Source organism: Pongo pygmaeus, chromosome 15 (assembly GCF_028885625.2).
Source record: "Pongo pygmaeus isolate AG05252 chromosome 15, NHGRI_mPonPyg2-v2.0_pri, whole genome shotgun sequence".
NCBI classification, from domain to species: domain Eukaryota; kingdom Metazoa; phylum Chordata; class Mammalia; order Primates; family Hominidae; genus Pongo; species Pongo pygmaeus.
Genome location: NC_072388.2, coordinates 72,325,506 through 72,348,972, shown reverse-complemented (window position 1 = coordinate 72,348,972; position 23,467 = coordinate 72,325,506). Strand labels below are relative to the sequence as shown.

Genomic DNA, 23,467 nt, shown 5'->3' with positions numbered 1-23,467 from the left:
CCACCCACCTTGGCCTCCCAAAGTGCTGGGATTACAGGTGTGAGCCACTGTACCCAGCCTATACTTATGTTATTCTAATTCTGTTTTACATTTAGACACAAAGGGTTTTTTTTTTTAAACATAGTTTTAATAGACACTGAATTTTCCAGGAATGTAACTACTGAGTATTAACCTGGGGCAAATTGTACTTTGTTTTGTTCAGAACTTTACCAAGAGTTGTTCACTGTTTTAGAAAATCCTATTACTAATGGCATTGCCCCTTATGGTATTTGATTTTCCCATTCAGCTTATTTGTCTCAATCTACATTTGTAGCTGTCACATTCATGGTGATATGTGTATAGGTGCAAGTGTCTATTTCCGTAATAATATGAATTTTAGGATCGTTATACCTGAGCATTTGCATATTAAAATATTTTATTAAAAATTACTCTTCTGGCCAGGCACAGTGGCTCTTGCTTGTAGTTTCAGCACTTTGGGAGGCTGAGGCAGGTGGACCACCTGAGGCTTCAAGACCAGCCTGGGCAACATGGTGAAACCCCGTCTCTACTAAAAATACAAAAATTAGCTGGGCGCAGTGGTGCATGCCTATAATCCCAGATACTCGGGAGGCTGAGGCAGGAGAATCGCTTGAGTCCGGGAGGTGGAGGTTGCAGTGGGCTGAGATTGCACCATTGCACTCCAGCCTGGGTGACAGAGCAAGGCTCTGTCTCAAAAAAAAAAAACAAACAAAAAAAACTTTCCTTTTCTTTCTCTTGTATTACTTTAGGCAGTAGATTAATTTTCAAAAACTGAGAACAGATAGGTTACCTATTTGCAATTTATTTCAGGTTTATGCACTGTTGTGCATTTCTCAGATACTTGTATTAATTTTATGACTATGCCACAATTTGTCTTTTTTCTAAAGATAGACTTTTTTCCCCCATTTTGTTGCTCTTACAAAAATATTCTTGCTTATGTCTTCAGGTACACATGTCTTAATACAAAAATTTCTCTACAATAATGAATTTTATTTTATTGTATTTTTTCTTGAGACAGGGTCTGGCTCTGTTGCTCAGGCTGGAGTGCAGCCATATTCATGGTGATTCTGTGTCTAGGTGCAAGTGTCTATTTCCATAATAATATGGTGCGATCTCAGCTCACTGCAACCTCTACCTCCCAGATTCAAGCAATTCTCATGTCTCAGCCTCCCAAGTAGCCAGGATTACAGACGTGTGCCATGACACCTGGCTAATTTTTGTATATTTTGTAGAGACAAGGTTTTGCCACGTCAACCAAGCTAGTCTCAAACTTCTGGACTCAAGCAATCTGCGTGCGTTGGCCTCCCAAAGTGCTGGGATTACAGGTGTGAGCCACTGTGCCTGGCCTAACAATGAATTTTTAAAACATTTTTGGTGGTAATTTCCCCACCTACACACACCTATACACACACATGCACACATAGACAGTTGAAAAAAAAATGTGAATCAATAGTCACCCTTATACATGTGATCCACTCATCTTTTCCAATGTGTTTTTCTCTAAGTGCTGATTGTGACCATATAAATGATTTCCCCGTTCATTTTCACAGTTGAAGACAGCTGTCTTGGTTTCCTTTGGAGTGTGAGTCTGTTGACCTGGCTTTCCTCTGCTTATAGATTGTGTCAGACGACAACGTGTCTTGCAGTGAGTGCCTGGCTAAGCAGGAACACTGCTCTCGTACCTGGAAACATCTGGGTCTTGAGTGCAATAAGGTTTCAGCTAGGGCTGGGCGCCGTGGCTCACACCTGTAATCCCAGCACTTTGGGAGGCCAAGGCGGGTGGATCACGTGAGGTCAGGAAGACCAGCTTGGCCAACATGGTGAAACCCCATCTCTACTAAAAGTACAAAAGTTAGCTGGGCGTGGTGGCATGTGCCTGTAGTCCCAGCTACTCAGTAGGCTGAGGCAGGAGAATCATTTGAACCTGGGAGGCTGAGGTTGCAATGAGCCAAGATGGCGCTACTGCACTCCATTCTGGGCGACAGGGCAAGACTCTGTCTCAAAAAAAATAAAGTTTCAGCTCGGACTAAGTTTGGATTCATCCCTTAAGTACACCCATTCCTTGATGGAGTGAATTCTGTACGTGTGCCCTAACTACATGTTTTGGGTTATGCCAGAGTTTGTCTGAGGATGTTAAGGGGCAGGATGGGATTCGGTGGGACTTTCTATTCTTGGGTGGGACTTTCTGTTTACTTTGATGTCAGACTTAGCTTCCCCTTTTACTTATTTTGACCATAAACTGCATATTCATTAAGGCTCAAATTTCAATAGTTTATTCTTCAGTTTTCTGGGGACTTTCTAATATGAGTATTTAGTTATATCTCTTGAGGTTTTCCTTATTTATTTATTTATTTATTTATTTTGTGACCGAGCCTCGCTCTGTCGCCCAGGCTGGAGTGCAGTGGCACGATCTCAGCTCACTGCAAGCTCCGCCTCCCGGGTTCATGCCATTCTCCTGCCTCAGCCTCCTGGTAGCTGGGACTACAGGCGCCCGCCACCACACCCAGCTAGTTTTTTGTATTTTTAGTAGAGACGGGGTTTCACCGTGTTAGCCAGGATGGTCTCGATCTCCTGATCTTGTGATCCGCCCGCCTCGGCCTCCCAAAGTGCTGGGATTACAGGCGTGAGCCACCGCGCCCAGCCCTCTTGAGATTTTCATTCCTTTTCCTCCTTCTACTAGATAGTTTGAAATTTTTGCCGAAGAGAAGATAATTTACATAGGAATTTATTTTTTGTTTTTCTTTTTTATAAACCTGACATTATGAACATATTTAACTTTAATCTTATGTCATCAAAAATTTATGCAAAGAAGCTCCAAGTTTTAACTTTGATTCAGGGTTTAATTATTAGAATATGGATACAAATTGTAACTTCTGTAATTATGCTTTGAACTACAAGGGTGAATCTTCGGTCCTATTCTTGATGACTTGTATAGGGGTGCTGAATAATGAGAAAGCAAAGGAAGAAGAGTCACCATAGGACTCAAAAATAATAAACACAGTGTTCATTCCGGTCTAGAAGTTGTGATATGGTTTGCTTTGCTTTTTTTTTCCTTATTGTGGTAAAATATACATAAAAGTTACTTTTTTTTTTTTGAGACAGAGTTTTGCTCTTGTTGTCCAGGCTGGAGTGCAATGGCACAATTTCGGCTCACCGCAACCTCCGCCTCCCGGGTTCAAGCGATTCTCCTGTCTCAGCCTCCTGTCTCAGCCTCCTCAGGCATGTGCCACCATGCCTGGCTAATTTTGTATTTTTGTAGAGACGGGGTTTCTCCATGTTGGTCAGGCTGGTCTTGAATTCCCGACCTCAAATGATCTACCCGCCTGTGCCTCCCAAAGCGCTGGGATTACAGGTGTAAGCCACCATGCCTGGCCAAAATTACTGTTTTAACTGTTTTTAAATGTACAGTTCAGTGGCATTCAGTATGTTGACATTATTGTGCAACCATCACCACTGTACATCCCAGAACTTTTCTGTTTTACAAACTGAAACTCTGTGCCCATTAAACAACAATTTCCTATACCCCACTCCTCTCCAGTCCACAAAATCACCATTCTCCTTTTTGTCTCTATGATTTTGACTATTGTGGTTATCTTATATACATGGAATCATACAATATTTGTTTATTTTTTGTGTCTGGCTTATTTCACTTAGCACAATTTTCAAGGTTCATCTTTGTGGCAGCAAGTGTCAGAATTTCATTATTTTTAAAGGCTGAATATTCCATTTTATGTATAGACTACTTTTCTTTTTTTTTTTTGGAGACAGAGTCTTGCCCTGTCACCCAGGCTGGAGTGCAGTGGCATGATCTCAGCTCACTGTGACCTCCGCCTCCTGGGTTCAAGTGATTCTCCTGGCTCAGCCTCCTGAGTAGCTGGGATTACAGGCGCGTGCCACCATGCCCAGCTAATTTTTGTACTTTTAGTAGAGACGGGGTTTCACCATGTTGGTCAGGCTGGTCTCAAACTCCTGACCTCGTGATCTGCCCACCTCATCCTCCCAAAGTGCTGGGATTACAGGCATGAGCCACCGCCCCCAGCCTAGACTACATTTTGTTTAGCCATTCATCCATCGGTGGACACTTAGGTTGTTTCCATCTTTTGGCTACTATGAATGATGTTGCCTTGAATATTGGTGTACAAATATCTGTTTGAGTCTCTACTTTAAGTTATTTTGGGTATATACCTGGAAATGGAATTGCTAGAATATATGGTGATTCTATGTTTAATTTGAGTAACCACCATATGCTTTACTGTTTTGTTTGTTTTTTTTTTTACATTATAGAGTATTTTTAATCAATACATACCTTTTTTTTTGAGAGAGGGTCTCACTTTGTCACCCAGGCTGGAGTGCAGTGGCTCAACCTTGGCTCACAGTGAAGCGGGAGAGTTTCCTGACCCGCTTCTGGGACTTGTGATAGCGGTGTGGCTCAGCTGCCTCTCACTCAAACCCCTTACGGGAGGGGGAACATGTAGACAGGCAGGTGCAGGAGCCAGGGAGAGTGCTTTTGGGCTCCAGCCCCATGGTAGCGTCTAGGGGTGTGTTACAATTAATGCTCTTTTAGCAGTTGCCATCTACAGATGGCTAAGTGTGTAAGTCAGAGTGAAGCCTTTTACACTCTGCCCTCTTGTTACCTGAGTCCTTGTCTGGCATCCAGGAAGGATAAGGTCACACACAGACTTGAGGGTGGTGAATGCAGAGATTTTATTGAGTGATGGAAGTGGCTCTCAGCAGGATGATGGGGAGCTGGAAAGGGGATGGAGTGGGAAGATGATCATCACCTGGAATTCAGCTATCCTGTGACTGATCTCCTCTCCAACCATCCCCAGCCAAACTCCTCTCAATGTTCAGATGCTCCTTCTCTTCTCCTCTGCCATGCCATTCTGCTGCTCTTCTGTTCTTCTGCTCTTCTGCTTGTGGAGCCTGGGGGTTGGGGTTTCAATGGGTACAGGATAAGGGGGCGTGGTGAGCCCAAAGGCAACATTTAGGCACAAAAACAGGAATGCTTGTTCCCATTTAGGGCCAGCCTTTGCTGGAGAACTGCCCTCTTCTACCCTGTATTTCCCTGCCTCCTGTCCATATTAACTGCAGCCTCTGCCTCCCAGGTTCAAGTGATTCTCATGCCTCAGCCCCCCTGAGTAGCTGGGATTTACAGGCACGTGCCACCACACCTCGCTAATTTTTGTATTTTTAGTAGATAAGGGGTTTTGCCACATTGGCCAAGCTGGTCTCATACTCCTGGCCTCATGTGATCCTCCCTCCTTGGCCTCCCAAAGTGATGGGATTACAGTCTGAGTCACTGCCCTCAGCCTATACATACATATTTGCACACTCATTTATTTTGGATAAATTTTCTAGAAGTGGAACTATTGGGTCAAAGGATGGGCATAATTTTGAAATGTGATTATTTTCTAAAGAGCTTTTACACTGATATGCCATTGTTGGATAAAGCCCTGATAGTAGTGAATAGGAATGCCCCCCCCACAACCTTTAAACTTAATTCTAACTGGCACAGTGATTCTAGTAAAAAAAAAAAAAAAAAAAAAAAGAAAAAGTAAGAGTTTTTACTGTGGTTTTTCCAACTAACATAATTTTTTCCCTTAAGCATATTTTGTATGGAGAATGTGTCAAATTTCGCTGTTTTGCAGGTCTCAATAAAGCTTGTATGTTGTGCTTAAGTTGCTCTTCTCTGATCTGTTCCTCTAGTGGAAGATACCTGGAATGTAAACAATTTGGGTGTTCATTTATCTTCATGGAATTAACAAAAGACTTTTAATCTAGGAAGTGGCATAAAATGTCACAGTGGATATTAAATGTTTAGGGGAAAATTTGGCAAGCCAAATCTTTGAACCAGCAGCCTTTAGTTGAGTTCTATGAATTCACTGTGAAGTACCAGCATTTCCAATTGTTTATAGAAATCTAGATTTTTTTTCTTTCTTTCGTGGTACTGTTTTAGAAATAATCTGTTTTCGTATTTCCTCTTTATTATATAACATGGCCTGCTCTAATTCTAAAGTATTGTGTAATTACAACTAACATCCATTTATCATGGCTTCTTGACTAGCATCGTTGGAATATTGGTTTTCTTGAAAATAGTTACGAGAGGCCAGACGTGGTGGCTCACGCCTGTAATCCCAGCACTTTGGGAGGCTGAGGTGGGCAGATCACTTGAGGCAGGGAGTTCAAGACCAGCCTGGCCAACGTGGTGAAACCCTGTCTCTACTAAAAATACAAAAATTAGCTGAGCGTTGTGGCTCGTGCCTGTAATCCCAGCTGCTTGGGAGGCTGAGGCAGGAGAATTGCTTGAAGCTGGGAGGTGGAGGTTGCAGTGAGCCAAGACCATCTCAAAAAAAAAAAAAAAAAAAAAAAGAAGAAGAAAAGAAAAAATAGTTGCAAGACAGTAAGGAGAAATAGTTTATCGTGCTGGTATGGAGGCAGAAAGATGTGGAGTGTAATCATAGAAAAATGTGAAATGTTACTTTAGTTATTTTGGCTATATCATTGTTCATTTTGGTCAAATAACATGTAAGGTGTTTTCACTAGTAACAGTGTTGTTTCTTGCATATCTGAAAAGCCTTTACAAGACCTATTGTTATTTCTCTGTGTTTTGTTGGTATTTAGCTCTCCTTTTAACACAATTGTTAAAACTGAAAGCAGAACATGAGAAGCACTACAGTCTGTTAAAGAATCAGACCAATGACGAAATGAAGTGAAACACATTGTTGGCTAAAAATAGTATTTTGCAAATTACATCTGAAGTTGGTTTGTTAGAGCATCTATTGGTAATGAAATTCAGCTGTTCTTATTCTGTGTTGTGTGTGTATTTTTAAAACATCATTATCAGCTGGGTGCGGTAGCTCACCTGTATCCCAGCACTTTGGGAGGTCGAGGCAGGCGGATCACGAGGTCAGGAGATCGAGACCATCCTGTCTAACATGGTGAAACCCTGTCTCTACTAAAAATACAAAAAACAGCTGAGTGTGGTGGTGGGCGCCTGTAGTCCCAGCTACTCGGGAGGCTGAGGCAGGAGAATAGCCTGAACCCGGGAGGCGGAGCTTGCAGTGAGCTGAGATCATGCCACTGCCCTCCAGCCTGGGCGACAGACCGAGACTCCGTCTCAAAAAAAAAAAAAAAAAAACCCCCCCGGCCTGCCCCCAAAAAAACTCGTCATTATCTGGGGGCCAGGCACAATGGTTCAAGCCTATAATCCCAGCAAATTGGGAGGCTGAGAAGGGCAGATCGCTTTGAGCTCAGGAGTTCAAGACTAGCCTGGGCATCATGGTGAAACCCCATCTGTATGAAAAATTAGCCGGGTGTTGCTGGCTTGCACCTGTAGTCCCAGCTACTCAGGTGGCTGAGGCTGGAGAATTGCTTGAGCCAGGAAGCGGAGGTTGCAGTTAAGCATGATCACACCACTGCATTCCAGCCAGAGCGACAGAGTGAGACCCTGTCTCAAAACAAACACCCCTGCAACATTATCTGAAAGTAGATGGCCATGCAAAATGAGTTTCTCTTGGTTTTTAACTAATTTTTCCTTTAAGACCATATAAGCCTTTCCTATATTCTCTGAAAACTTAAGGCTGTAATACTCGGAATTAAGAGTAAATGAAGGCTGGGTGTGGTGGCTTACGCCTGTAATCCCAGCACTTCGGGAGGCTGAGGTGGGCAATCACTTGAGGTCAGGAGTTTGAGACCAGCCTGGCCAACATAGTGAAACCCCGTCTCTACTAAAAATACAAAAATACTAGCTGAGCGTGGTGGCATGTGCCTGTAGTCCCAGCTACTCAGGAGTCTGAGGCATGAGAATCCCTTGAACCCGAGAGGTGGAGGTTGTAGTGAGCTGAGATCGTGCCACTGCACTCCAGCCTGGGTGACAGAGTGAGACTCTGTATCAAAAAAAAAAAAAAAAAAAAAGAAAAGAAAAAACATTGAGATAATTAAATTTAAAACAGTAAAATTCAGGTGTGACTGCTTAATATTATAATACTGCATTGGTTTGTGGGCTTTTGATGGCAGGAACTTATCATTGTGTTTAGCATACATAATAAAAGAAGTCTTTGTTTTGTTTGTTTGTTTTTATTTTGTTTGTTTTGACTTGGAGTCTTGCTCTGTCACCCAGGCTAGAGTGTGGAGTGCAGTGGCACGGTCTGGGCAGTGGCGCAATCTCGACTCACTGCAACCTCCACCTCCTGGGTTCAAGCGATTCTTGTGCCACAGCCTCCCAAGTAGCTGGGACTACAGACGCGCACCACTAGGCCCAGCTAATTTTTGTATTTTTGGTAGAGACGAGGTCTTACGATGTTGGCCAGGCTGGTCTTGAACTCCTGACCTCAGGTGATCCACCCGTCCCGGCCTCCCAAAGTGCTGAGATTACAAGCGTGAGCCACCATGCCCGGCCTTATCTTTTAGAAAAAGAATCAAATCATTAGAAGCAAATGTTCCCAGTTCTGGTAAAATCTGATTTTTAAATACACAATTATTTAATTAAAAAATAGGCACAGTGGCTCACGCCTGTAATCCAGCACTTTGGGAGGCCGAGGCGGGTGGATCACGAGGTCAGGAGTTAAAGACCAGCCTGGCCAACATGGTGAAACCCTGTCTCTACTAAAAATACAAAAATTAGCTGGGCGTGGTGTTGTGTGCCTGTAGCCCAGCTACTTGGGAGGCTGAGGCAGGAGAATTGCTTTAACCTGGGGGAGGCAGAGGTTGCAGTGAGCCGAGATCACGCCGCTGCACTCCAGCCTGGGTGACAGAGCGAGACTCTGTCTCAAAAAATAATAAATAATAAAAATAAAAATAATAAAAAATAGGCTCTGGAGTCAGACAGCCTGTTTTATTTTACCACTCTTTTAAAAACCCCATACCCACTATTTCATATTTTTGTGATCTTGGAAGTTATTTGTGCCTCAGTTTTCCTAGTTATAAAATGAGAATATTTAATAGTTGCATTTGGCTGGGCACAGTGGCTCATGCCTGTAATGCCAAGGTGGGAAGACACTTGAGGCCTGGAGTTTGAAACCAGTGTGGGCAACATGACAAGACCCTGCTTATACAAAAAATAAGAAGAATCGGCCAGACATGGTGGCACATGTGTGTAGTCCCAGCTACTTGAAAGGCTGAGAGGCAGAAGGATCACTTGAGCTTGGGAGGTTCAGGCTGCAGTGAGCTATGATCATCACGGCTCTCCAGGCAACAGAGCAAGACACTCCATCTCTTTTTTTTTTTTTTTTTTTTTTTCCTTGTGAGACGGAGTTTCCCTCTTGTTGCCCAGGCTGGAGTGCAATGGTGCAATCTCGGCTCACTGCAACCTCCACCTCCTGGGTTCAAGCCATTCTCCTGCCTCAGCCTCCCGAGTAGCTGGGATTACAGGCATGCGCCACCATGCCCAGTTAATTTTGTATTTTTAATAGAGACAGGGTTTCTCTATGTTGGTCAGGCTGGTTTCAAACTCCCGACCTCAGGTGATCCGCCTGCTTCAGCCTCCCAAAGTGCTGGGATTACAAGCATGAGCCACCGTGCACAGCCAAGACCCCTCATCTCTTTAAAAAATAGTCAATTTCATGAGAATTATTGAGGATTAAATGGGATAATCCATAGGAGGTGCTTAGAAGAGCTCTTGGCAAGTAATCAGTCCCCATTAAATGTTAGCTGCCCAGCTGGGCGTGGTGGTGTATGCCTGTAAACAGCAGTTTGAGAGACCAAGGTGGGAGGATTACTTTAGCCCAGGAGTTTGAGACCAGCCTGTGTGAGACTGTCTTTACAAAAAAATTTTTTTTAAATTAGCTGGGCATGGTGGGGCGTGCATCTGTAGTCCTAGCTACTTGGGAGGCTGAGGTGGGAGGATCACTTGAGCCCAGGAGTTTGAGACTGCAGTGAGGCATGATTGTACCACTGCACTCTAGCCTGGGCAATAGATCAAGACCCTGTCTCTAAAAAAAAAAAAAGTGAACTGCTGCTTGTCTTCTTATTCAGGAACAGCACTATTGCATTGTCTGGTGAATTTATTTTGCTTCTAAAACATGCATGTATATTCAGAACTTAGAAAAAGTTCTGAGAATTTTTACTTTTAGCTACTATAACTTTAATTTCTGTAAAAATAGATTCGCCATTTACCAATTTATTCAGTTATTTCTTCTAATAAACTTTATTGATACCTGCTATTTATTAGGCATTGTACTAGATGCTAGGAATATAAAGTGGAGCAAAGTTAGTTATGACCTTCAGCTGCTTAGAAGCTAGTGAAGAAAAGCACTACTGAGTTTTACAGTGTTTTAAACAAATACATATTTACAGTTTTGTAAATAACTTTTTGTACCATGTCATTATTAAAATGATTTTTTTTTTGTCTCCTGGAAGGTGTGTGAGCTGAACATTTTCACTTTTTGGATTGGCCTCTTATCTGTTTACCACAATTCTGTGGTATCTGTAATCATTATTGTTTTGCAAATAAAGAAACTGAGGTTTAAAGAGGTTATAATTAACTCATCCTACAACTACAAAACTCACTTTAAAAGCTTACTAAGTTGTAAAACTCATTCATTCAGCCTGTGCAACATAGTGAGACCTCATCTGTACCCACCCCCACCCTCTACCTCCCCCCAAAAATTAGCCGGTCATGGTGGCACATGCCTGTAGTCCCAGCTACTCAGGAGGTGGAGGTGAGAGGATTGCTTGAGCCTGGCAGGTTGAGGCTGCAGTGAGCGAGATCACGCCACTGCACTCCAGGCTGGCAGACAGAGCGAGACCCAGTCTCCAAAATACAAAACAAAATCCATTCTATCATTCTTCCTCCCATATATTATAAGGTTCATAACCTGTATTAGAAGACTTAACTCATTTATGTTGTATTTGAGATATATGTGTCTATTTCCCTATTAAAATTGGGAGCTTTTCAGAGGAGGGACTAATCTTATGTTTTGGGTAGCCCAGCAACAAGTAGACTACCTGTTACATATTGGATACCTAATAAATATTAGTTGAATAGTGAGTATGTAGGATGTTAGAAGTATAAGGAATTTTAGAGTTCATGTAAATCATACAGACACTAGAATTTCTAAAAAGAATTTATAGATTGCTTACATAGAATTACAGCTCTTTATTTTGGCTATGGAGAACTTAAACAACAACTGCTACCATCTACTGCTACTTTCACATAATCTCATAAAAGAAGCCATTTTAACACCAAAAATGTAGGAAGGACAATTTCATAGTAAGCATAATTGATAACTTTATACATAGTTTTTAGTCATGGCTGGCATCTGTTCAAGAATTAGATTTGGCCAGGCGCGGTGGCTCACGCCTGTAATCCCAGCACTTTGAGAGGCTGAGGCGGGCGGATCACGAGGTCAGGAGATCGAGACCATCCTGGCTAACACGGTGAGACCCCGTCTCTACTAAAAATATGAAAAATTAGCTGGGTGTGGCGGCGGGCGCCTGTAGTCCTAGCTGCTCAGGAGGCTGAGGCAGGAGAATGGCATGAACCCGGGAGGCAGAGCTTGCAGTGAGCCGAGATCACACCGCTGCACTCCAGCCTGGGCGACAGAGCGAGACTCTGTCTCAAAAAAAAAAAAAAGAATTAGATTTGAACAACCACTATTTAATTCAACCTTCCCCTTTTAGAGATGATAAAATCGAGCCCATAGAGACATATCAAAGTTCTTACAGCAAGGGAGAATGATCACTGAGTTTGGAACCCAGGTCTTCTGACTCCTAGCCCAAAATTTTGCTCTGGTTCCCTCAATCTTCATCACATGATCAGACTTATGCACAGAGAATTTGTGACTTACACTGAGATCGTATAGCTCTTAAGAATGTAAGGCTGGAATTTGAACCCATATTATCCACCTCAGTTTTTAAAATTGTTATTATTTTTGCCCTGTTTCAAGAATTGCCCAGGCCAACTCTATTTTTAGTGAAACCTGTGCATTCATTTCCATGTATCATAACCAACTCCATCAGTCCTTACTCAACTATATAAGTGAAATTTTAAGTGATTGAAAGGAGGTATGTATATTTAAGATTTTCTTTCCTTGAAAATTTCAGATTTGAGGCTTAAGCAACTTCTTCCGGGGAAAAGTGCCAGTGCAGCCGCTGTTGCAATTCAAGATCTTGATCTATATCCATAGATTGGAATATTGGTGGGCCAGCAATCCTCAGACACCTCACTTAGGACAGGTAAGTGAAAGAGATACTTAAGGATAAGCAAAGTGGATTGAAAGCTAACAGTCTTTCTTCCGGTTTGTAGTTAGATGCAAACATTTTATTGCCTTTACAAATATAACCCTTTGTCCTGGTAAAATCACTTGTAATCTTAGGTGGGTAGGGTGAAACATTTCCTTAATTGTAAAATGTGTGTCAAAATGTTTTATAATGGTAAAACTTAGAATAATTAAAATTGTTTTTCTTTTTGTCTGTTTTCCAGATTGTATTTATGAGCTTGTGTTGCAGTTATCTATTGCTGTGTGACAAAGTACCTCAAACTTAGTGGCTTAAAACAACAGTCATTTATTTTGTTCATATATTTGCAATTTGAGCAAGGCTTGATTGGTAGGGATGCTTGTCTGTTAATATACAGCATGAGGTGGGGTGGCTGGAAGGGTTGGAGTGGCTCAGTGGCTGGGAACTGGGATCCTTTGAAGGCAGGCTTGCTCACTCACATATCTGGTGGTTAAAGCTGGCTGTTGGCTAGGACCTCAGCCTGGGCTGTTGGCAAGAACACCTTCATGTGACTTCTTGTGGCTGCTTGGCTTCTTCACAGCATGGTGCCTGGGTTCCAAGAGAGAGAGAGCATCCCAAGAGAGGAAGGCAAAGGTGCATGGCATATTTGACTTGGTTTTGGAAGTCACATAGTGTTACTTCGCTCTGTCCTACTGGTTGATGTAGTTGTAAAGGTCCTCCCAAGTTTCAAGGAAGCTGTGGACATAGACTCCACCACTTGAAAGGATCAACATCACATTGTAAGAAGAGCATATGGGATGGAATCTAATGTTGCAGGCATCTTTGGATAATATCTGCCACAATTTGTATTACTTTTGAGATAAAGAATATAAATAACATGTAATATATGAAAAAGAGGAATATTTGCAGGATATTATGGTGTATGAGTTCAATAAGAATTTGATGTGTTCTTGTGTAGTAGAGTATGATATTGAAAATAAGATGTCTAAACAGAAAAAAAGTGAAATAGATTTGGAATTTTCTCTCTTTTTTTTTTTTTTTTTTTTTTTTTGAGAAGGAGTTTTGCTCTTGTTGCCCAGGCTGGAATGCAATGGCACGATCTCGGCTCACTGCAACCTCTGCCTCCTGGGTTGAAGTGATTCTCCTGCTTCAGCCTCCCGAGTAGCTGGGATTCCAGGCATGCGCCACCACACCCGGCAAATTTTGTATTTTTAGTAGAGATGGGGTTTCACCATGTTCATCAGGCTGGTCTTGAACTCCTGACCTCAGGTGATCCACCCTCCTCGGCTTCCCAAAGTGCTGAGATTACAGGCGTGAGCCACTGCGTCTGGCCTGGAATTTTCTTTTGTGTCAACAAAACAGTATACTGCTACAATCAAAAGTAGAGATGAAAGTTTATAAACAAGATGAAAAATAAGATTTGTAATTTGGAGTTTTGTTGTTGTTGTTGTTGTTTTTAAGAACATGTTAGTTCAAAGCCTACTTGGGTCTTTTTTTTTCTTGTTTGTTTGAATAATTTGATAATTATTTGGGAAATTGATTTCCAATATAAATTTGAGGACCAAGTGCCAATATAATCATTATATACCTCCAAATTTGTTTTGTGTGTCTCTGTTTCTTTAAGGGAAGTCTTTTTCAGGATTGTACAGTCTTACCTACTAAGTTTCTGGTAAATATCTTACGTTTTTTCTTTTCTTTTTTGTTTTTTTGAGACAGAGTCTTGCTGTGTCACCCAGGCTGGAGTGCAGTGGCGCGATCTTGGGTCACTGCAAGTTCTGCCTCCCAAGTTCATGCCATTCTCCTGCCTCAGCCTCCCGAGTAGCTGGGACTACAGGCATGTGCCACCATGCCCAGCTAATTTTTTGTATTTTTAGTAGAGACGGGGTTTCACCATGTTGGTCAGGATGGTCTCGATCTCCTGACCTTGTGATCCGCCCGCCTCAGCCTCCCAAAGTGCTGGGATTACAGGCATGAGCCACCACGCCTGGCCAAGTTTTTTCAGTGGGATGAGAAAACTGCAAAGTTACAGAGTATTTAGTTGCCTTATTGACTGCTATCAGTTATATAAACTGCCTGTGGGAGGTTTGAATATAGCTAATACTCAAATTCTGGATGTGATGGAAAATATTTTTAGAGAATTCTGTAAACATTACATGTGTTTGTGGTCTGTTCACTATAGGAATGGACAATAGGCTTTAGGAAGCAGAAGACCCAGAAGATTTTCTTGCTATCTAGATACTTTCTCATTCCAAAGTGATTTACATCATAATGAGTTTAATTTAACAGAGTCGGTTCAGCACTATTTCCCTAGTACTTGCAGGTAAAATTCTGTAATGGAAAATAACTGAACCACCTAGTGTGTCAATAGAGGCAATATCAGAAGTTTGTTAATTCTCAACTGCAAATGATCAGAATTGACTGATTTTTGTGAAACAATATATTTTAGTTCAAAAGTTACAGTGATTGAGAAAGCTATTTTTGTTTTTGTTTTGTTTTGAGACAGGGTCTTGCTCTGTTGCCCAGGGAGGAGTGCAGTTAGCACTACAACCTCCACCTCCCGGGCTCAAGTGATCCTCTCATCTCAGTCTCCAGAGTAACTGGGACTACAGGTGCATGCTACCATGCCTGGCTAATTTTTGTATTTTTTGTAGCAATGGGGTTTTGCTGTATTGCCCAGGCTTGTCTCAAACTCATGAGCTTAAGCCATCTGCTCATCTCGGCCTCCCAAAGGGCTGGGATGACAGGAGTGAGGTTTTTTTTTGTTTGTTTGTTTTTTTTGCATTTAAAAACAAGATGAGACCTGGCATGGTGGCTCACTCCTGTCATCCCAGCACCTTGGGAGGCCCAGGTGGGTGGATTACTTGAGGCTGGGAGTTGGAGGCCAGCCTGGCCAAAATAGTGAAACCCCGTCTCTACTAAAAATTCAAAAAATTAGCTGGGCGTGGTGGTGCACGCCTGTAACCCCAGCTACTCTGGAGGCTAAAGTGGGAGAATCAAACAACCTCATCAACAAGTGGGCGAAGGATATGAACAGACACTTTTCAAAAGAAGACATTTATGCAGCCAACAGACACATGAAAAAATACTCATCATCACTGGCCATCAGAGAAATGCAAATCAAAACCACAATGAGATACCATCTCACACCAGTTAGAATGGCGGTCATTAAAAAGTCAGGAAACAACAAGTGCTGGAGAGGATGTGGAGAAATAGGAACACTTACACTGTTGGTGGGACTGTAAACTAGTTCAACCATCGTGGAAGACAGTGTGGCAATTCCTCAAGGATCTAGAACTAGAAATACCATTTGACCCAGCCATCCCATTACTGGGTATATACCCAAAAGATCATAAATCATGCTACTATAAAGACCCATGTACATGTATGTTTATTGCGACACTATTCACAATAGCAAGGACTTGGAACCAACCCAAATGTCCATCAATGATAGACTGGATTAAGAAAATGTGGCACATATACACCATGGAATACTATGCAGCCATAAAAAATGATGAGTTCATGTCCTTTGTAGGGACATGGATGAAGCTGGAAACCATCATTCTCAGCAAACTATCGCAAGGACAGAAAACCAAACACCACATGTTCTCACTCATAGGTGGGAATTGAACAATGAGAACACTTGGACACAGAAAGGGGAACATCACACACCGGGGCCTGTCGTGGGGTGGGGGGAGGGGAGAGGGATAGCATTAGGAGATATACCTAATGTAAATGATGAGTTAATGGGTGCAGCACATGAACATGGCACATGTATACATATGTAACAAACTTGCACGTTGTGCACATGTACTCTAGAACTTATAATAAAAAAAAAAAAAAAGTGGGAGAATCGCTTGAGCCCAGGAGGTGGAGGTTACAGTGAGCTGAGATCTGTGCCACTGCACTCCAGTGTGGGTGACAGAGAGAGACTCTGTCTCTAAAAAAACCCCAAAATCAATAAATAGAACCAAGATAAGGTGTCTTACAATAGACAGATTAGGAATAATGATTATGGGTAATGTAAAATACTGTATCTTAAATAACAAATATATGCATATATGTGCAAACATAGAAAGCCTTTAAGCATTTAAGTTGACTGTTTGTTTTAAGCATTTGTTTTTAGCTCACTTTTGCTTTTAAGAAGTCAGAGTAGGTTAATTGCTGATACCTGATACAGATCTATTGAATACATTATCTTCTGTACGCCTGTGCCTGAGGGGATGAAAATCTCTCAAATAGTGAAATACTGTTCTCTGAAACAAGTAACAACAGAAGTTCCTAAACACTCTAAAGAAATTACAAATATGGTAGTGTTTATTTTGGTACTTTATGTAATCCTTGGAAGGAAGTAAATGATAAAGTTCTTGTGTAAAGATACATGACTATGTAAAGTTAATTTTATTTTTGTTTATTTTTTTAGTCACAGGTTTTACCATATATTGCCAAGGCTGGAGTGCCGTGGCTATACATAGGTGTGATCATAGCGTACTTGTATCCTTGCGTAGCTGGGACTGTAGGTGTGCACCACTGTGCAGAGCCTGTACAAATTATTTTAAAATGCAAAAAGGATTTTTAGTAATTCTGGAAGAAGTAAATTATATTGCTTAGAGATTAGTGTTCTCCTACTTACCATTTTTTAAAATGAGATTCCTAGTTCTAAAATTACAATGATTCTTATTTGAAAAACGGCATTCAGTTCATGCTTTTACAGGTTTTTGTTAATACAGAAGTTACATGGCTTTTTTTTTTTATTACTCCTAACCCTCCTGTACCCTCTAGTCCTAATTATTAAAAGGTATAGTACCTTCTGTGAATGAAGTGTTTAACAAAAGTGTTTAAAATTTGGAGTAGGGAATAATTAGCATATCATAAAAATTTACCATGCTAACCATCTTTAAATGTTAAGTACATTCACATTGCTCTGCAGCCAATTTTCAGAACTCCTTTGATCTTGCAAAACTGAAGCTCTATACCCATTATTATTATTTATTTATTTTATTTACTTATGTATTTTTTTGAGACAGGGTCTTGCTCTGTCTCCTAGGCTGGAGGGCAGTGGCGTGATCTTGGCTCAGTGCACCTTCCATCTCCCAGGTGCAAGTGATCCTCGTATCTCAGCTTCCCCAGTAGCTGAGATTACAGGGATGCGCCACCACACCCAGCTAATTTTTGTATTTTTAGTAGAGATGGGGTTTCACCATGTTGGCCAGGCTGGACTTGAACTCCTGACCTTCAGTGATCTGCCTGCCTCAGCCTCCCAAAGTGCTAGGATTATAGGTGTGAGCTACGTCGTCCAGACTAATTATTATTGTCTTTAGAGACAGGGTCTTGCTCTGTCATTTAAGCTGGAGTATAGTAGGCACGGTGATAGCTCACTGCAGCCTCAAACTCGTGGGTTCAAGCAATCCTCCTACCTCAGCCTCCCTAGCGGCTAGGGCTACAGGTGTGCACCACCATGCCCAATTAATTTAAAAAATTTTTTTGTAGAGATGGGGTCTCATTATGTTGCTAATACAAAAATTAGCTGGGCTTGGTGGTGTGTGCCTATAGTCCCAGCTACTCAGGAGGCTGAGGCAGGAGAATCACTTGAACCTGGGAGGCGGAGGTTGCAGTGAGCCGAGATCATTGAGATCATGCCACTGCACTCCGGCCTTGTGACAGAGTGAGACTCTCCCTAAAAAAAAAAAAAAAAAAGAATTTAGAATTAATTAAGAGAGATGGAACTTGTAATAACTAATTATAGGAAGAAAGAGAAAAAAGACAGTGAAAAAAAAAGATAATACATTTAAGCAGTTTGGGTCGAACTCCTGGCTTCAAGTGATCCTTCTGCCTTGGCCTCTCAAAAAGTGCTGGGATTACAGGTGTGAGCTGCTACATTTGACCACCTTACTATTTTTTTTTTTTAAATGTAATGCCACAATACCTAGTATGAGATTATAATTTTTTTAATTTTTATTTTTTTTCTATTGGCAACACTTCATTCCGGAGTGTATTTCTGCCTTGTTTTTTTAAAAAGGCAGTGATTTGTTTTGAAAGGATAATAGCTACTATCAGGTTTTTGTTAATACAGAAGTTACATGGCTTTTCTTTATTACTCCTAACCCTCCTGTACCCTCTAGTCCTAATTATTAAAAGGTATAGTACCTTCTGTGAGTGAAGTGTTTAACAAAAGTGTTTAAAATTTGGAGTAGGGAAGTAGTTAACATATCATAAAAAGATATGGCTACTATCCAGCCAGGTGATGTGTTGAGACTTCTGCACTATTAGAAATACTCTTGGAGTTGTTTCTTCATTAGACTCTTTTAAAGCCTGCTGATAGTTTGATCCCAGGCATGGAGGAAAAAGGCTCTTGGTGTTGAGCTATTTGGGAGTTTAGGATTTTTATTAGTAAACAGAATAAATGATGTCAGAAATTCCATGTAGAACAGACAAGGGTTGCTGAGAAAAAACTTCCTCTAAGTGGTTTTGGCAGTGGTAACATTGGGTTTCCTTAATGGACATGCCAACTGCCATTTACTGTGCATTTATTTTGTACCAGGTGTTATGTTAAACCATTTATATACTTTATTGTTTAATCATTATGAGGTAGATGGTTTTATAAATGAGGAAACGGAAGTCTAGATTAGTTAAATGACTTTGAAGGACAGAATGAAAATTTAAATCCAGGATTGTCCAAAGACTGTGTGCTGTTACTACTGCCCATAGTACTGATTTGCTTATCTTTTACTTGGCGTAATCATCTATATATTTTAGCCCAAGGGATAGATGTTAAATTGGACTTCTGGGTAGAAGGGAAGATTGGCTTTTTGTTTGTTTGGTTTTTTGATACGGAGTCTTGCCCTGTGGCCCAGGGTGGAGTGCAATGGGGTGATCTCACTGCAGCCTTCGCCCCCCAGGTTCAAGTGATTTTCCTACCTCAGCCTCCTCAGTAGCTGGGACTTACAGGCACACACCATCACACTCAGCTAATTTTTGCTATTTTTAGTAGAGACAAGGTTTCATCATGTTGGCCAGGCTGGTCTCGAGCTCCTGATCTCAGGTGATCTACCCGCTTCAGCTTCCCAAAGTGCTGGGATTACAGGCATGAGCCACCGTGCCTGGGGAGGATTAGTTTTTATAGTTACCTTACTTGCTTGTTTTATAGTATGGCATTGTCATGTATAAATAAGAAACTTCAAGGCAGGCAGTAATTGATAGTATCACAACTGTGTGTTTAAAGTTGAAGACAGCTATTTCAACTTTAAGTTAATCCCAGTTTAAAAGTTCAAATTTAATTGTTTTATCTTAACACATTAATTTTTTTTTTTTTTTTTTTTTTTTTGAGACGAAGTCTTGCTGTCGCCTAGGCTGGAGTGCAGTGGCGCAATCACAGCTCACTGCAAGCTCCGCCTCCTGGGTGCACACCATTCTCCTGCCTCAGCCTCCCAAGCAGCTGGGACTACAGGCACCCGCCACCATGCCCAGCTAAGTTTTTGGATTTTTGGTAGAGACAGGGTTTCACCATGTTAGCCAGGATGGTCTTGATCTCCTGACCTCGTGATCTGCCTGCCTTGGCTTCCCAAAGTGCTGGGATAACAGGCATGAGCCACCGCCTAACACATTATTTCTAAATTCCCTTGTATGTATACCTGTAGAATACAATGGAGAAACTAAATTATAACACTATTTATTTTCCCTTTTAAAGGAAACTTTGTATATTAAAAAAGAGACTAAGCAATTATTCTCTCTTTTCATTTATATATTTTTTTGAGAAGTGATCTCACTCTGTTGCCTAGGCTAGAGTGCAGTGGCACTAGTGAGCATGGTTCACTGCAGCCTCCACCTCCCTTGCTCAAGTCATCCTCCCATCTCAGCCTCTCAAGTAGCTGGAACTGCAGGTGCACACCACCAAACCATCAATGATAGACTAGATTAAGAAAATGTGGCACATATACACCACGGAATACTATGCAGCCATAAAAAATGATGAGTTCATGTCCTTTGTGGGGACATGGATGAAGCTGGAAACCATCATTCTCAGCAAACTATCACAAGGACAGAAAACCAAACACCACATGTTCTCACTCATAGGTGGGAATTGAACAATGAGAACACTTGGACACAGGAAGGGGAACATCACACACCGGGGCCTATCGTGGGGTGGGGGGAGGGGGGAGGGATAGCATTAGGCGATATACCTAATGTAAATGATGAGTTAATGGGTGCAGCACATGAACATGGCACATGTATACATATGTAACAAACCTGCACGTTGTGCACATGTACCCTAGAACTTAAAGTATAATAAAAAAAAAACACAAAAATATGTTAATATTCTGTGGAGAATATTGGTATTTTTGTTTTAATCTTCTGTGGGTTGTGGTTCCATATAAATTCAATTTTCTGAGCTTTGGCAGTGTTATTCAGATCTGTCCCACAAGTGTTCCACCCAGTGGTCAGTCTGGGATCTGGGTGTAGGTCTACTCATTATCTCAGTTATCAAAGTTTTTATTATGCCAATTGGTATCAGATGCATACCTACACAGGTTGAGGATGAGCCCAGCAGTTCATAAACAACATTATGGGGTCACTTTCCTACAGACAAGAGAGAGAAGGAAAAAAACACAAAACAATGGAGTTTGTCCTGCCCACTTGGAGGCAAGGCTCCACTGGATGGAGAGAAAGGTTCCCTTCCTTCAAAAGTTTTGTTCCTGGAGGTTTTGCATTCCCACATTCTTCTGCTGTTGCTGCTGCCCCCACCATGGATGACCTGGGGACTGACACATGAGAGTATGGAGTTTTCCCAAGCTGCTGAGCACAGTGGCTCACACCTGTAATCCTAGCACTTTGGGGGGATGAGGCGGGAGGATAACTTGAACCCAGGAGTTTGAGGTTGTGGCGAGCTGTGATTGTGCCACTGCATTCTAGCCTGGGCAACAGAGTGAGACCATGTCAAAAAAAAAAAAGAAAAAATTACGTAAAGGATTTCCCTCATCTTCTCTGAGCTGTAGGAATTCCCTTTACTGGCCTTGAGCCAGAGCTAGAGGGTTTTGTTTCTCTCTCTGCCTGCACCATTGTCCTCAATTCTGGGTTTTGGGTTGTGTTGAGTTCAGGCTGGAGGATACTAGAGGGAAAAAAAATGATAAACTCACAGCTAGTTTGGGGATAGTTGGAATTCTGGTGATTTCCCTGGATCCACCTGTGATATTTACTTTACAGTGTCTTCAAATAGCTGTTCATGCATTCCGTCCCAGTGTTACAGTTTAGTTAACTGGAAGATAAAGGGAGATATATTTACTTCATCTTACCAAGCAAGAAATCTTCCCAACATTTTTAACTTTTTGTTTGGAAATAATTTTCTCACGCCTGTAATCCCAGCACTTTGGGAGGCGGAGGCGGGCAGGTCACAAGGTCAGGAGTTCGAGACCAGCCTGGCCAACGTGGTGAAACCCTGTCTCTACTAAAAATATAAAAATTAGCTGGGCGCGGTGGCGCGTGCCTGTAATCCCAGCTACTCTGGAGGCTGAGGCATAAGAATTGCTTGAACCCAGGAGGTGGAAGTTGCAGTGAGCTAAGATCACACCATTGCACTCCAGCCTGGGTGACAGAGCAAGACTCCGTCTCCAAAAAAAAAAAAAAAATAATTTTAGATTCACAGAAAGGTATAAAAATAGGATAATGAAGTCCTATGTGCCCTTTACCAAGTTACATAGCTGTAGTACAATACCAAAATCAGGAAATTAACATTAACACCAACTTTTTATTATGAAATATTTCAAATGTACAATATTGTAAGACATATGTTGAACATCTGTATATCCCCCAGTGATATTTCAATATTTTTTCGCATTTTCCCATACTTTATATGTGTATTCTAATATGTATGTATCCTCTTTTGTATGAACCACTTGAAAGTAAGTTGTAGACATCATGATAATTTACCTCTAAATACTTGAGCATGCATCTTCTAAGAAAAAGGATATTATACTTTATAAACATTTATTATTAAATGCAAACTATTTTTTCCTATAACCCCAAGACCCTGATCATACCTTAACTATGAATTTTTTTCGACAAGAGTCTTGACGTTCCAGGGCTTTTGTTTTGAAGCATGTTATCTTTTTTTTTTTTTTTTTTTTGAGACATAGCCTTGCTTTGTCACCCAGACTGGAGTTCAGTGGCACAGTCTCAGCTCATTACAACCTCTGCCTCCCAGGCTCAAGCGATTCTTGTGTCTCAGCTTTCCAAGTAGCTGGGATGACAGATGTGCGCCACCATGCCTGGCTAATCTTTTTGTTTTTTTTTTTCAGATGGAGTCTTGCTCTGTCGCTCAGGTGATCTCGGCTCACTGCAACCTCGGCCTCCGGGGTTCAAGTGATTCTTCTGCCTCAGTCTCCTGAGTAGCTGGGACTACAGGGCCGCGCCACCATACCTGGCTAATTTTTGTATTTTTAGTAGAGACAGGGTTTCAGCATATTGGCCAGGCTGGTTTCAAACTCCTGACCTCGTGATCCACCCGCCTTGGCCTCCCAAAGTCCTGGAATTACAGGCATGAGCCACCATGCCTGGCCTCTTTTTTTTTGTATTTTTAATAGAGACAGGGTTTTGCCATGTTGGCCAGGTTGGTCTCAAACTCCTGGCCTCAGGTGATTTGCCTGCCTCGTCCTCCCAAAGTGCTGGGATTACAGGCGTGAGCCACCATGCCCCGCCAATCTCTTGAAGGCTTATATTATTGTTCAAGGATGTGTCCCTTCTGATGATATACTTCTGGTAATTATTTTGAGAGTCTGGGCTCTTACCATGTGCGCAATTCAGAGCCCAGGGAGCTCCCTGATTCTGTATTCTTGTCTCTCATTCTTTCCTCAGCTCAGTCTTCTCACAGCTCCCTGAGCAAATACTCAGAATAGTCCTCATCAGGAGATTGTAACTTTGTCAGACTAATTTAGGACTAGTATGTGACTTTGTTTTTAATTATTAGCCAGGAAGTTACTTACAGTTAAAATTGTGTTAGAGTTTCTGATATGGTGATGTATAATGGGTGAATCAAGCTGTAAGCAGTTGAAAACCTGACTAAAGCTTACAGAAATCTGAAGTCGGCAGCCGCTCATGTTTCTTTAATGGTTCAGCATTGTTGGGGCCTATGAATTTGTGATTTGCTTGGCCTTTCATGGTCTTAAGACGGCTACTGCAGGTCCAGCCTTCCACCTACATTCAAGGAAGAAGGAAAAAGACTATGCCAAGGAAAAGCTTTCTTATTAGTGATTCCAGCAAGTCACTTCTGATGTTCCAAGGG

The 23,467-nt window shown here is 41.7% G+C and overlaps 1 protein-coding gene across 31 annotated transcripts in view; it reads left to right on the top strand.

Annotated features, from left to right (window-relative positions):
• NUMB (NUMB endocytic adaptor protein) overlaps window positions 1-23,467 on the top strand; it is a 194,792-nt gene that overhangs the window by 40,184 nt on the left and 131,141 nt on the right. For all 31 annotated transcript variants that reach the window (XM_063651810.1, XM_063651806.1, XM_063651800.1 and 28 more), the window contains one exon: window positions 12,061-12,192. The gene's annotated coding sequence lies outside the window, so the exon portion shown is untranslated. The remainder of the gene's footprint in view (window positions 1-12,060; window positions 12,193-23,467) is intronic.